We start from the raw sequence: 15,216 nt of genomic DNA on the forward strand, positions 1-15,216 counted from the left end.
ACTGTCAGCAGGTATATAGACAAGGGCTATAAATAATAATAAAATCACAAGATGTCAATCTCACTCATGTATATCAAGAGGTTTTTTTTTTTTAACTCTACATATTAGCTACCACAAACTAGATAAAACGTGATATTTGTCCTTTTGGCTCTGATTATGAGTTGTATAATTTTTAAATATCTTCTCACATTCTCTTGGTTGCCCCTTCACTTTGTTGAGTGTTTCCTCTGCTCTACAGAAGATTTCAAGCTTGAAATAATCTCATTTGTCTATTTTTGCTTTAATTATCTGTGCTTCTGGAGCCTTATCCAAGAAATCTTTGCTTATGACAATATCTTGTAACATTTCCCATTTTCCTCTAGTAATTTGATAATCAAGTCTTATGTTTAGATCCTTGATCCATTGTTTGATTTTGTATAAAGTGTAAAGTAGGGATTTTGTTTCATATTCTAAATGTAAAGATCCAATTTCTCCAAGATCATTTGTTGAAAAGACTATCCTTTCTCCAAGGAGTAATTGTAGCTCACTTGTCAAATAAAAATTTAAAAAACAATCTTAGCAGGAAGGCTCACAAAAATAAGCCATGAGCAGGATTTGACTCTCTGATAGATCTGACAAGTTATAGAGTTAGGAGAAATTTTAATATTCCTTTCCCACGCTTCTCTACATTTTCAAAATATTATGTAGTAAGCACTCTGCTATTCTGTTTTCTACTGCTACAGTAGAATAGCACAGATTAGGTCATTTATCAAGAAAAGGAGCTTATTTGGATCATGGTCTGGAAGCTAGGAAGTGCAAGAGCATGGTGCCAGTGTCTCCTCAACACCTGATGAAGACCTTCATGCTGTGTCATCACATGGCAGAGGCCATGACACGATGAGACAGAGCAAGTCTTCTGTGCCATTCTGGGGCCCCACCCTCATGATCCACCTAAATACTTCACAAATATCCCACCTCCAATTACCATGAACATAGTTATTTGGTGATCAAGTTTCCAACACATCAACTTTAGGGGACACGTTCAAACCATTCCAGACATGTAGTCCATTTCTACAACTGGAAAAGAAAATTTAGTGTTATTTTATAGTCTTAAAGATCTCCTCATATTTAACATTTGACATGTTTTCCTTTCTTCTGAGAAGTTCGTCACATTAATAAGGTGCAATTATCATGTTATTTCCAAGGAAATTACCCAAGATCTGAGTGCTTCTTTTTGAGAAAATAATGAATACAGACAGAACGTCTAGTGCAGAGCCCTTTTAAAGGTTGCACTGGTTTTCCACGTGCAATTCTATCAGAAAAAGGAGCAGAAGGTTGACTGGCTGTGACCTACTGCCAGTGCAAAGAAGGATGTTGTGATTTAACCAAGGCCCTGCAGTTTCTGCCTGTACTGAGACCTTCCCCTTGGAAGCAACAGCTCCACCGCGTCAGTGGTGCCTGGCTCTAGGTCGTGGGTCAGGACCTCAGCGTCTTCCTCTTTGAAAAGGAAACCATTCCAAGTCAGATACTCTGTACTACTTGATGGATACAAACTTTTCATTGGCAGAATATGGAAGCAATGGGCATGCAGTCATTAATTTGGTGTGCCAGTCTGAATGCATAGAGGGATGCCTAGAGGACTTGTCAATCAATATTTCTGGGAGTGTCTCTGCGGGTGCCCCCGGAAATGAGCAGCATGTGGGCCCACAAACTGAGTGGAGAAGACCCACTCTATAGATGAGTTAGCATCTTCTAATCATCTGGAGGCCAGGCTGCAATAGGAAAGTGGAATAAGGGGGAAGCTCTTTGGTTCTTCTTTCCAGAGGGGTACACATTCTCCCTTGATGCTGCCCTTGGACATCAGACTCCACGTTCTTCTGCCTTTGAATTCTAGGACTTAGAGCACAGATTCTCAGGGGTCTTTTGGGCCTTCAGCCTCAGATTGGGAGATTCACCATTGGCTCCCTGGATCTGAGGCTCCTGGCTTCTTGGGCTGAGCTACATTACCAATCTCTCTGGCTCCCGGGTTTGCAGACAGCTTTGGCAGACAGCTTTTTCAGCTCGCGCTCTCTCTCTCTCTCTCCATATATATATATATATATATATATATATATATATATATATACACACACACATACACACACACACAGTGGGTTCTCTTTCTCTGGAGAACCTTAACACAGGGCACACTTTAGCTTAGCATTGCCATTGCATAAGAAATAAGTGATCAGGGACAGGCATTTGGTGCAGCAGTTGAGACACCACTTGGCACTCCCACTTCCCCATATTGCAGTGCTTGGGTTTCAGAATCAACTCTGGCTCTGAATTCTAGATCCCTGAGAAAGCACTCCTTAGAAGTCATCTGATGATGGCTCAAATACTTTGGTCTCTGCCACCACTATGGGAGACCTGGATTGAGTTCCAGGCTCCTGGCATTGTCCTAGCCCAACATCAACTGTTGTGGGCATTTGGGGAGTGAACCAGCAGATGAAAGATCTCTCTCTCTCTTTCTCTCTCTCTTTCAAATTAACTAACTATCCCCCTATACTTGGCCCATTTGCATGGATACTGTCACCTGAAATCACATGGAAAAAGAAAAGCAATGAAAAAAGTAAAGCAGAAAAAATGAACAAACCCCTTTAACTGTTCTCAGTTCCATGGTGTCTTAAAACTTTCCTTCCTTGCAATTTGAATATGATTACTTCAGAAAGATGAAGCACTCTCCTTTTGGCAATATCTGGTAGGTCCAAATCCAAGTCCTGTCTGCGCTCACAGAAGGCATTGACAATTCAAGTCTAGTTTCTTTTCCTCTTTCTAAATATCCTCATAAAACTCCAATTCCCCTCAAAAGCCTTCTTGCATTCATTTATTATCTAGGCTCAGTCTTCATTTCCTATTTTTTTTCAAATTATCCCAACGTAAGTGGAACTGAAATTCCTGTGTGTGCCTACCAAGTTTTACAAAGGTATTTTCCTGAATACCAGAAATTCATGAAACAAAAATTTGACAGAAATGGAAGACTGCCTATGAGAGTGCTGTGGGAACACGAGTGTGGGGCTCGTGGTGTCAGGGGCTCTTGCTGATGTGGACCACGTGGTGTCAGGACCTGTTCATGTTTCCTGCACAGCACCAGGAGGCTTACTTACAGCTGAGGGGAAGCCAGGGTCACCTAACCTGGAAGAGGATGAGACATGCCACCTCCATTTTCCATAGACTTTCTGTAATAGTAATCAAAATAATAGAGATGCTTATGTACAGGACAAGGTTGACAGAGTCACAGCTTGTTGATTATTAAATTCTTATTCTTCAAAGGAGATAGGGAGAATTGCCTGAATTGGGTCCTATGTGTGTCACCCCCTTGTATGCATACATTGTGCAGGACCTGCCCTAATTAAAAATGATTTGGGAAATGTTCATGTGGTCAGAGGCCCTGAAGGGGATTGTGTTAACACTAAAGAAATTAAAGCAGCTACCAACCAAAGCCATGTTCCAATTTGACTTCCTCCTTGACCACTCTATTCCTTTCTATTAAAACCAACTCATGATGCTTTTAAAAGAGCCTGTCCCCGGCCCTGTGCTGAGAGAACATTTCCTTTGTTATTGTACTCTGAAAAGAGAGGGAGGCAATGTTCAGGGCTAACTTGAGCAAATGAATCATCCATGTACTCCAGCAGGCATGGGGGCAGGAAAAGTCTAAAGTACATCAAGAACCCTCTGAGTGTAATCAGATGGGCTGTCTCAGGGTTTTACCGGCTCATTCACAAATTAGAAGCCATTATCCCAAGAGCATCTCTGTTGTCATTTCACTCTCTGCATTTTGTTCTTTGCATCAGTGCTTTGAAGAGGAAGTCAATTCTTTTAAAGACAGATGCACCTACAGAGTACACAGTGCTTTATATCTCTTCTTTTCAATTAATCTTTGCTGAGCTGGCCTAGTGGGACTGTGTTCTCTAGCAATGCAACATGGCATCCCGGGACCGACCCTGTCTACCGGCTGCTGTTTCTTTCGTGGTTTGATTATGTATGTCCTTCTGGTTTCCCTGGCAGTGGCAGCTCTAGTAATTGCAGCCACATTTGGCGGCTTGTCCTCTGTTCCCCCACGTGCTGCTCCATTGTCACTTCACTGCTGTCTACCTTTGTAGAAGAGGAGCACGGTGTGAGCCTGAGTCCAACCCAGTCCTGCTGTGGCTTTGCAGAAGCTTTGATGGGACAAGTGCAGACATTGCCCTGCTTTCAAGCATGCTTTGATTGAGACCAATGAAACATACAAAAAGATCATTTAGGAAACTGAAAATATAAGGTGATGAGTCTTAGAAACATAATGTTTGAGGTTGAAGGAAACTTAGAAACCGCTTAATTCAACCCATTATCTAATAAATTAATTCTTATAAAATTCCTTTTAAGTAATCCTGAAGATAATATTTGGTGCATCAGTGAGAAGGAACATTTTCAAGAAGTAGCTTGTGCCATTTTCAGAGAGATACTGAAATTTCTCCCATTACTAAACCAAAATCTATCCCCCTAAATGCAGTCCATTTACTGACATCTACAACCACATAGAAAAAGGAAAAATTCTTCCCCAAATTTAACTACTTAAAAAACAATTATAATATTCCACAAATGCTTTTTTTCTCCGGGCTAATATCCTCCTTTCCTCATAAGATTATGGCTTCTAGATTATCCCTTGCTTTATTATACTGTTTTTACTTCTTCTCCAGCAGGGAGCAGGTCCCAGAGCTGACCCAGTGACCCGAATGCTGAGCGTGGAAGGGGGCTTATCATTTCCCTCACCCAGGCACTGCCCTCTGTGCTTGTGGTCTATCTTGTACTGGTTAGAGAACGGCTTGCTCATTGCCCCAACAAAGAAACTCCTGAATCTCAACCCCTGTATGTTAGCTCACTTTTCAAAATTATAATAAAATACCAGAGAAAGGCTAACTTTATAATGAAAGGAAGTTTACTGAGCTTACACTTCTGGAGATGTGAACACTGACTTGGCTCTGGTGGAAACCTCCTTGCGAATGGTGTCACAGCCGTCGGGCAAGTGTGAGAGGACAAGATCATATCACCATACTGAAAGCTAGAGAGGCAGGACCCTCATAATCCCTTCCGAGGGCACACCCTTAATGGTCTTAGGACCTCTCACCAGGCCCCACCTCTTAAAGGTTCCACAATCTTAACACCATCACAGTGAGGACCAAGCTCCCAATACATAAACCCATAGGAGACAAATACAAACCATATCCAAACCATAGCATAAAGTAAAAGTTTGTTTGCTCACTCCATAGAGGGACAGGGGTCTGAGCACCACCTTCCATCATGTATCCAGGCCATTAGGCTCATGCAGCCCCCAAATGTTACTGGAAGCCATGGAAGTCAGAGCTGGAGTCATTCTGATTTTTTAGCCTAGGCTGGAGGTGCTTATTTATTTCACCGGTCAAAACAGTAGACTACCATGAGTTGCCAGAGGGAAAAATGATATAGGAAGCATACCACTGTGTCTCTAATACATATTGTTAGCTTTTTTGCCTGAGGACATCTTTGAAAACTGGACCAAGCTTTTCCACAATCCTTCCTATTTGACATAATAATGAATTTTATGCCCACAGGAGCCCTTATTAGTTGAAATGTTTTTTCTGTGTTATGAATGAGGAAACTGAGATTCAGGAAAGTTAAATAACATAGTCAAGGTCATATCTGGATACTTTCCAAAAATTATTCAGAAAGCCACCTCTCTTTCCCCACTTAAAATTTAAGATGTAGACATTCTTGTTGTGTTCATCATTGATGAGCACAAGCTTGTTTCACAGTGCTAGGAATTTTTGGATATCATAGTTCATGAGTTCCTATTTGGATTTAACCCATTTCTCCTTTTCATAACATTTTACAATGCCCACTTGGCAAACATGCAAGAAAAGTAATAATAAAATGTAATGTTGAATGGGCAACACTATCCTAGAAGAAAATGCGAGTATCTGTGTCGTTAAGGATTGATGAATAACAAACCTCAGAATATTGACTTCTCATAAGTGTGTGGGTCAGTGGAGACAGCCCTGATGGGGTGACTCTGCTCTGTGGAACTCCCTATGTCTTCTTGGAGCCAACAGGCAGACCTGGAAAGATGCTGTATCCTCCCAATTCCATTAGCCAAAGCAAGTCTTAAAGTCAAGGAGCAGGGAAAGATGGCCTTTATTGGAAGAAACAAGCCATTCATGTTTTAAATTTGATGCCACTCTGGGTGGTATACGAAAACCTCACATCATTCCTCTCCATTTGGACCAGGGCCTGGGCTCTCCCTGTGTCCAGCTGAAGGAGCCACCTGCCCCCGAGTTGCTTGGTCACCACCTCAAGCTACAGACCACCTATGCTGTTACAGCATCTCAGTTCTTGTGTTGGAGTAACCTGTATGATAGCCTGTATGATGCTACATATATGAACCCTGAGGAGACAAATGCAAACCATATCCAAACCATTGCACAAAGTAAAAGTTTATTTTCTCATTTTGTACAAGAACAAGGGTCTGAGGACCACCATCCATAGTGTATCCAGGCCATTAGGGAAGGCAGGTGCTGGGACACAATTCAACTCGTAACAAGCTACCTCCCCCACTCATTTTCATGTGTAAAGGGAAGGAGAGGGTGGAGGGTAAATAAAGGCACAGTCACTATGTCTAAATGTGCAGAACATGCCCTGCTCTAAGTATCCCTGGGCCCTGCAACCTGGCTATAATCCACTCAGCAAAACTTGTGCCTGTTGTGGGGCTTCGTCAGTCCAGAGGAAAGAGGAATGAGTACTTCAGAATGCAGACAGTAGTTATGAGCTTGGTTAAAAATGAGAAAAAAACAAAGTAGGGTCCCTAAGAGTGGAGAGGGGATAGAATCAAATGCATTGGTGAAAAGATTAGTCTTGATGACCAAAGCAAAATCTTTTTTTTTTAAATCACAAAACAACACTTTATACTTCCTAAGGTGAGAACTTATCTCACATATAAAATCTTTACCAACATATTTTGAGTGCCTACTATGTGCCAGAAATACTGTCTCACAATCTAATAGTAACCTGACTTTCCTTTATGGGTGAGAAAGTTGACACCAAGATAGGTTGGAAAAATTGCCCAGCTTATATTTTATAAGATGCCAGGACTGTCCAGCTCCAGGTGTGTCTGTTTCATCTCAGAAAAGTCTGTCTGGTACTCTCCATATGTCAGTGAGTGGTTAGATGAGGCCCTGAAAGTCCCTCCTCTTGGGTCTAGTGTTTCCTATGAGATCAGAGATTAAGAGGGGGGTTTGCTTTTTGTTTGTTTTTGGAGGGGGTGAGTGCACTGACATTCACCTTTATGAATGCCTTTAATCATTCATTCCTAACAGCTTCTTCAAGATAGAATATTAGAATTTCTTCTATTGATTTCTGAGACCTCATCCAGGCTTCCCTTATAAGATTCATCATGGACTAGTCAGTTGTTTTATTTGCCTTTTCTTTTCTATTACACTTCATCTGTAAGATCCATTTGTTTTTGTATCACCAGTGCCTAACCTAGTGCCTGACACATAGTAGGTGCAATATTGGAATATCTTCACCAAATTGTATGTCCCTAACATATGAAAAAACATTCCTACAGAAAATCCCCCCTCCCTCTCTCTCCTTCCTCCCTTCTCCTCCCTTCTTGCTCTTCTTTCTCTCTCTCTTTTTCTCCTACTCTCTTAACTCTCCCTCTCCCTCTCTTTATTTCCTATTAATTCAATTACTCTTCCCAGGAACCACATGAGCAAGATGCTACAATTGAATGTACTTAATGAAAGTAACACTGAGAGTAGGCAAAGTGAAGCTTTTGGTCCAAAGTCACCCATCTCACAAATGGTGGAGCCAGTCTTGGATCCCAACCTGCCCACTGCTGCCAGTGCACTCGATCACTACACGATGTGGAATGTGCCCTTCCAGTGTGAGTGGCAGCCAGTGAATTACTTTAGAATTTCATCCTGACCTTTAAGAGTCTTCCCACCCCTTTTGAACTAATTGATGTAGACCAGAGGAACCTCATTTGTGGAGAGGCAGACACCATGACACCTCCCTCCATGTCAATAGTCTCTGACTCAGTGCCTGCCACGTGTGAGCACTCAGTAAATGTGTAGGAGTCAAGTACAAGACGTACATAATCCTTATGCTAGAGACTCAGAAGGCACAGAGATCCAGGATGATTTTTCTAAGATCCATCTTACATCTCTTGGTAAAAGTCCCAATTCAGCCCCAGAACTTGGAATTTACAATATAATGGTGCTGTTCTATACACTGTATATAATTTGTTCTCATAACAATATTTTGAAGTATGAAGAATAATTCACAAGAAAGGAAACTTGGCCTTGGAAAATCCCAAACAACTTCCCCAAGTTCACACTGTCAGCAAATGGCAGAGCTGGAGTTTAAGCCCAGGTCTTTTTCTCTTCTCACTTACTCCATATTTTCTACAATGTGCCCTACCAATTAATCAGCAGTGTCTACCTGGAGATTTTCTTATTCAAGTCATCAAAGAACCCTAATTACAACATGCACACAGTAATGCCTGCCGATTCATTGGAAATCACATATTATCTCTATTTTCCAGGTGCCTTATTTTGAGGGATCATTTCCAGGTCAATAGTTCTCTTGCTTCTTGATGGCGGTGCCACCACCCTTAGAGTTTTAACAAGATAACCCCAAGATAACCCCTTATTTAAAATACTGTCATGAAAATGACCTCTGCATCCTAGCAAATGCAGGGCAAATCAGAAGAAGTATTTCCTCCCAGGTTGGCTGTGACTTCAGAGTGCTTACTGTAACTGGGTGGCCATAAGGGGCTCCAACCATCCTCCAGTTGGGAGGTACTCATCCTCCCAAAGCTAGCCTCGTGTTCCACTTTCTGGCTGTGAAAAATCAAGTGGAGAATAGGAGGGAGAGGCAATGACCTGGCTCTCCTCCCAACAGTCTGGAAGGTTTTGTCATTGAAATGCAGGAAATATTTTATTCAAATTAAGGAGTCTGGTAAGATTGGAGAATTCACCAAGCTTTGGTTACCAGCATACAAGTAAAGTAACCTAGTAAAACAAACTTCAAAACCTAGTAAAGTAGGGTGAGTCATCTCAGTTCTAGAAGAATGGCCATGGAAGTGAGCCACACCATCTGTCCACAACGATTCTGTTCATAGCCTCTGCAGCCACAGAAGGGAAGTAGAAAGTGCTAGAAGCACCTTCTCCCTGCACAAACCTTCATCCACCCTCAGACGCTTTGTTCGGGTCTCCAAGGAGATCAAGTGTGTTTGGGTTTTTCACCAAATAATCACTTTTTCAATCTCTCTCACTAGGACATTTCTGAGTCCTATACACTCAATAAAACAAGCTCTATGGAGAAGAGACTTCCATAGAATTGCAAAATATTACATCTTGAAAGGGTATCTACAGCGCACCTACTCATGTTCCTCTTTTGTCAATGAGGAAACTGAAGTCCTTAGGGACAGCATGACGTTTGGAGGCCTTCTACCCCTGTGTGCTTTTCCTGATCACATGCTTATGAAGGAGGTAACTGCATTTCTTACTTTATCCCACCTTTTTGGCCCAGATATGAAAAGAGAATTTCTACCCAACTGTGTAGGGCAAAATAAAAGCTGTTGAAATTGTTTCCCCTGAGAGTGATAGTAGGGTTTTGATGACCCAGAGATACTTTGCAAAAGTTGAAAGTGTACTTGTGAGGTAGCAATTAGGTATGGCATCTTCCATCAACGGACAGGGTTCACTTAATTAGCCAACAATGACCTTGAATGCATGACATGGGTGTTGCTGGCAGTGGCTGCTACGAACTGGGCCAACCAGACACTAATGATGGTTTAGGGTACACAACATAGCAAGGTCCTAACCCAACTCCAGATAATAACATTTTTTTAAAAGATTTATTTATTTATTGGAAAGTCAGAGTTACACAGCAGAGAGAAGAGAGCCAGAGAGAGAGAGAGAGAGAGAGAGAGAGAGAGAAAGAGGGGTATTCCATCCTATGGTTCACTCCCTAGATGACCACAATGGCTGGAGCTACGCCGATCCGAAGCCAGGAGCCAGGAGCTGCTTTCAGGTCTCCCACGTGGGTGCAGGAGCCCAAGAATTTGGGCCATCTTCTGCTGCTTTCCCAGGTCATAGCAGAGAGCTGGATCGAAAATGGAGCAACCGGGTCTCGAACCGGCACCCATATGGGATGCTGGTGCTTCAGCCCAGGCTGTTAACCCACTGTGCCACAGGGCCGGCCCCCAGATAATGGCATTTTTATATCTCAGTTACATTTCAATTACACATATCACTAAATCATACAGACCTGTAAATATGAAAATGCAAACTTGAAATGACAGTTTCTTCTGAGTGATTTTAGAGCTGAAATTAGGAATCTGAACTTCCACCCAAACACTTTGGTTATGTCTCCAGTGTCTTCCTAGCATCCATCTGAGTCCTTGCATTCAGTACTGTTTACTGAATAATTGACTCAATGAATTAAGACATTTTCTTATCAAATTAATAACCTATAAAGCTCTACAAATCTGTTGCCTCAAGTGCTCATTTGGTTTGAACTTCCCCATGACAATTAAAAGCCCACCTTGCTTTCCATGCATGGAAAAAATAGCATCTGTGGATTTCCAGCATGCTCATGGATGTTCTAGATTTTCCAAATAATTTGGCCATGCAGAAGCCTGTCCATAGGCTCTGAAGTACTTAGAGGCTTTATAGAGTGCTCATAGGTGAAAAGCAGGAGGCATTGACAGCCATCTCAGAGGGAGCCTTCTGCTTCCAGGAACAAAGTCACACATTCACAGGTGCTTCCTGTTTTCTCAAACACCTTGCCCATCTTCTGCACAACAGGCGTGCATTCTGCAAAATGTGAACCCAACAGGAAGCTGCCTGCGAATTCAGGTAGCTTGTCTGACACTCACAGAAGTTGTGAATATACTTTCAGAGAAATACCAGCAAAAGCAGTAGTCATTTGGGAAGGAGCAAGTCTGGAGGAGAAACATACAGCGGACTCGCACCAAGCGGGTGAGAATATTTTCCTGTGAAAATACTATCTACAAATTACATATTAAACCATTAAATGTGCTTTCTGTAGGTTTGGGGCTCCTGTAGGTGAAATCAGAAGAAATTACTGCAAGTGGGTAGTGTTTGTCATTTCTCCCAAATGAGGGAGGGCGGGGAAGGAAGGCGGCTGAGGTGGAGCGGAGGAGGGGGCCCACATGGCTGGAATGTCCCACCTGAGCTCAGGGCTAAGAATCTTTTCTATTTCTGGAAGCTCAGGGCCCTTCCTGAGAGTTAGGACCACCTTGAAATGAGCATCCAGAGCACTGATTAGTCGCAGTGGTATTCACGATAGGCTTGGACTATTCTAGGGAATGTCTTCTTAACAGTCACAGGCAGACTAGTTGCAATGAGAATGACAGGGCTCTGCACTCGGTTTTCAAAGGAATTCAGAGAAGACGACATTGAAGGAGATGGGCATCAGGTCACACATAGAGATCTTGAGTGCTCTTGGGCAATAGAATGATTTTTTATAATGAAGAATCACAACAGGTGAAGTTGATAATCTGTGGTAATCACACAGTTTCAGCCTCAATGCTGTATCCTATGTTTTCTTCTGTTTCATTTTTTCCAATCTATATCACTCCAATTATGTTAAATTTGTGTTTGTTAAATTGATGCCTTGATGCTTTTATAAAATGAAACTAAAACAAATATCCACAGTTAAGCTTTTTCCAGTTAATCAGAAAAAAAAAAAAAAACAGCATGGGAGACTTTTTCTCTCCTGGGAATGAGTCTCCGTAACCTGCACTAACTGGTCAGAACTGGTCCATGTAAAACCTGAATAAGACCACTCTTAGCAGTGAATTATAGGAAGAACGCTAAGAGTGGTTAATCTCATTTTGCTTACAGTAACTAAGAAATACCTGAATGTCTTTTATGGCAAATGGAAACCTAATTCTTTCTAAAGGAAATTTTATATATCAGAGGGATGGAAGAGCATTAAGGATCTTTTGAAATTGTAAAATTTGTTCTACACAGAGAAGTATTCTTCTTTCACTGGTGTGCATAGTTCGGTAAAGCACTATGTCATGGCAATGTCTGCTGAGAACCCGGCGTGCACGTGGCGCAGGTTCAGACCGGCCCCTCAGGACTTGTATGTAACACAGGGGAGAGATCGCCAATAAGGACAAAGGGAGGCTGCAGTCTAGCCTTGGTTCTGTCATTTACTAAGTGTCCCTGGGTTTCATTTTTGCGTTAGCTAGATGAGAGAATTGGGTTGGGTTGCATAAAGCATCTTCTAGCTTTAAAAATATTGATTGTCAGCTTTCAAAAAGACCTGAAATAAAAGACAGCATATACTCAATGGTAGATGAGCTGCTATAATGGTTCTAAGAAGGAAGGGACTGTGGAGGGGTGAAGCAGCTGGCAAAGTCTCCATGGCGGCTGAGATGTGTGCTGGGTCTGGAAAACAGAACGTAGGAGGGCAATGATGAGGGGCAGGAGTTACAGGGCACGCATGTGAGAGCAGGGCATGCAGGAGGATGGCTGAACACAGACAGATCCCCAGATGCGCCCTGAGTGCTAGACACAACCCTTTCTTTGTCACCTTAGCAACCCAGGATACTAGTGGTCACTTTCAGAGAAGTTTATAGACTGAGACTAAAAAGCCAATGGGCTGGCCAGTGTCACGGCTCAATAGGCTAATCCTCCGCCTGCGGCGCTGGCACACCAGGTTCTAGTCCCAGTCGGGGTGCCAGATTCTGTCCCGGTTGCCCCTCTTCTAGGCCAGCTCTCTGCTGTGGCCCAAGTCCTTGGGCCCTGCACCCCATGGGAGACCAGGAGAAGCACACCTGGCTCCTGCCTTCGCAGCACGCCAGCCGCGGCGGCCATTGGAGGGTGAACCAACGGTAAAGGAAGACCTTTCTCTCTGTCTCTCTCTCTCTCACTGTCCACTCTGCCTGTCAAAAAAAAAAAAAAAAAAAAAAGCCAATGGGCATAGCCTCACCAGAGGAAAGTAACTCAGATGGGCTGGATTTTAAAACTAGAACTCTCACCAAAGTCTCTGGCTCTACTAGGTAGAGGGAGTGGGGGTTCTCAGTACTCTCTAATGCAACTGTGCCTTCAGTTGGTTCCTGTTTCTTTTAAAAATATTTTAAAATTTATTTTCATTTATTTGAAAGTTAGAGAGAGAGTCAGACAAAGAAAGTGAGGTCTTCCAACCGTTGGTTTACTCCCCAAATGCCCTCAATAGTTGGAGCTGGGCCAAGGTGAAGCCTAGTGCCTAGACCTCAGTCTGGAGCTCCCATGTTAGTGGCAGGCACCCACCTTCTTGAACTATTATCTGCTGCCTCCCAGGCATACATTAGCAGGAAACCAGAACTGGAAGGGGAGCCAGGACTCAAACGTAGGCACTCTGATGTGGCATGTGGGCTTCCCTTAACATCCTAAGTGGCACCTTAACTGTGCACAGAATACTTGCTCCTGGATCCTCTCTTTTAAGTGGTTTGTAATCCCTTAAAGAAATTCAGAAAATAAACCTTCTTTGAAGAAAACTATGCAGAATTGAATTACAACAAGATCATTTATCTCTAGGCAATAGCATGTTCAATAAGGATATTAACCGTCACCTAAGAAAGCTGTAGCTTCCTACTTTCAGGTGCACATGACTCCTGCTCTTTGCCCCTTGACCTTGTTCTGTTCTCTCAGTTCCTTTTTTGATTTCTCTTGCCTCTTGGCCAGCTGAAACATGATAGCCATCTCTTTCTAGACTCACACTGGGTCCCTATATCTTTGTTCATCTGCTATATCCTTTGCAACTTAACCATGCTGATGTTTTTCACCCTCTCAAACTCTACCCCTGAGTCACTGAACATTGTTATAGAAAGTAAGCTCTGGGCTGCATTTTTTTCCATAAAATTATTCTTTTAACTTCAATGGGATCACTACTGTTACTCTTTCATGTGAAAAAAAAAAAACTTCTTCTGTAATCACCTTGTTAAAATGCTCACCATCATTCATTTTCTTTTATTCAAGTTCCTATATCTCTGCCTTGACTCTCTGAAGCTATCCTAGATCCTGTGTTATTGAAGATTTTGTTGTTAGCACGTGTTAATTCCTTCAACTTACTCCACCATTTTATTTCTTTTTTACGTTCTGTCTTCACCCAAGAGCATACTTAGCTAATGCTGAAAAATGTTTATTATGAGCAAGATCCTTTTATGAAAGTTAGCACTTAACCTTTTCCACATATTTATGAAGTAAATAATTTAAAAAAATGAATAAGACATGTGTCCCAGATCACCAGCCAATAAAAACAAGGCCAGGATTTGAATTTACATAGTCTCAGTCTGTATCCTACAGTCTTTCTCTTGATCCTAGCTGGTGAGCATGGTGAGCAGTACATGTGAGTATGCAAACATAAATATACTATATTATCTAGTATTCAAGATTAATCTGTCTCTCCTACCTCTGCCTTCTATAATCCTTCACTCACCAATTCAAGAACTTTGTGTTAGCTAGATTTTGCTGAGTAATAAAGATCACTTTGAAATCGATCTCTCTCATTTCTCATGATAATCTAGGGTAAATGGAATCATTCTACTCAAATTTGCAGGCTTGGCGGATCTCTGCTGTACTCACATTTCAGGGAGCAGCTGGAGGGACTGGATGATCTAGGGTAGCCTTTCTGCCATGTCTAGCAATTGATCTGATTCAGTTGGGGTTACAGGGGTGAGAAGGCACTGTATTAGTCATCATTCAGGTGGTTGGCTTGGACCTGTTCACACAGCAGTGACTGTAGCATTGCCAATAGCTCCAAAAGAGAACAAGACCCGCAGTACACAAACCTTTTCAGCCTCTGTTTGCATCGCACACGTTAATTGTCCCATTGGTCAAGTAAAGTTACAATCAGGCCAGCATCACCCAAGGGTGTGAACAAAAGGGAATCATAACTACAAACCTACAAGACTTTGATGCAATAATTATAGACCATCCTTTCACTTTCATCTCTCCTATTATCGCCTGAGGTGCCTGTAGTTGAATTCATGAATGCCAGGAAGGAACTTCATAGCTCGAAACCCTCAACTGACTTCCACATAGAAAACAACAATAATTAAAGGATAGGTAAAGCAGTTTAAAAATTTTCAGTAACCACAGCAATTACGTAGAACTTAAACAACTGATTCCTTTTTGTTGAAAATGTAGGCATATGGTAATA

General features: G+C 42.1%; 1 long non-coding RNA gene across 1 annotated transcript in view; it reads left to right on the forward strand.

The window, feature by feature from the left end:
* The first annotated feature begins 10,870 nt into the window (after positions 1-10,870).
* LOC149123513 (uncharacterized) overlaps positions 10,871-15,216 on the forward strand; it is a 57,308-nt gene continuing 52,962 nt past the window's right edge. Inside the window, exon 1 of the long non-coding RNA XR_016216874.1 lies at positions 10,871-11,021. This is a non-coding gene — a long non-coding RNA (uncharacterized LOC149123513). The remainder of the gene's footprint in view (positions 11,022-15,216) is intronic.

The sequence above is a fragment of the Oryctolagus cuniculus genome, chromosome 11 (assembly GCF_051225735.1).
Source record: "Oryctolagus cuniculus isolate XC-2025 breed Fujian yellow rabbit chromosome 11, ASM5122573v1, whole genome shotgun sequence".
Classification (NCBI taxonomy): Eukaryota; Metazoa; Chordata; class Mammalia; order Lagomorpha; family Leporidae; genus Oryctolagus; species Oryctolagus cuniculus.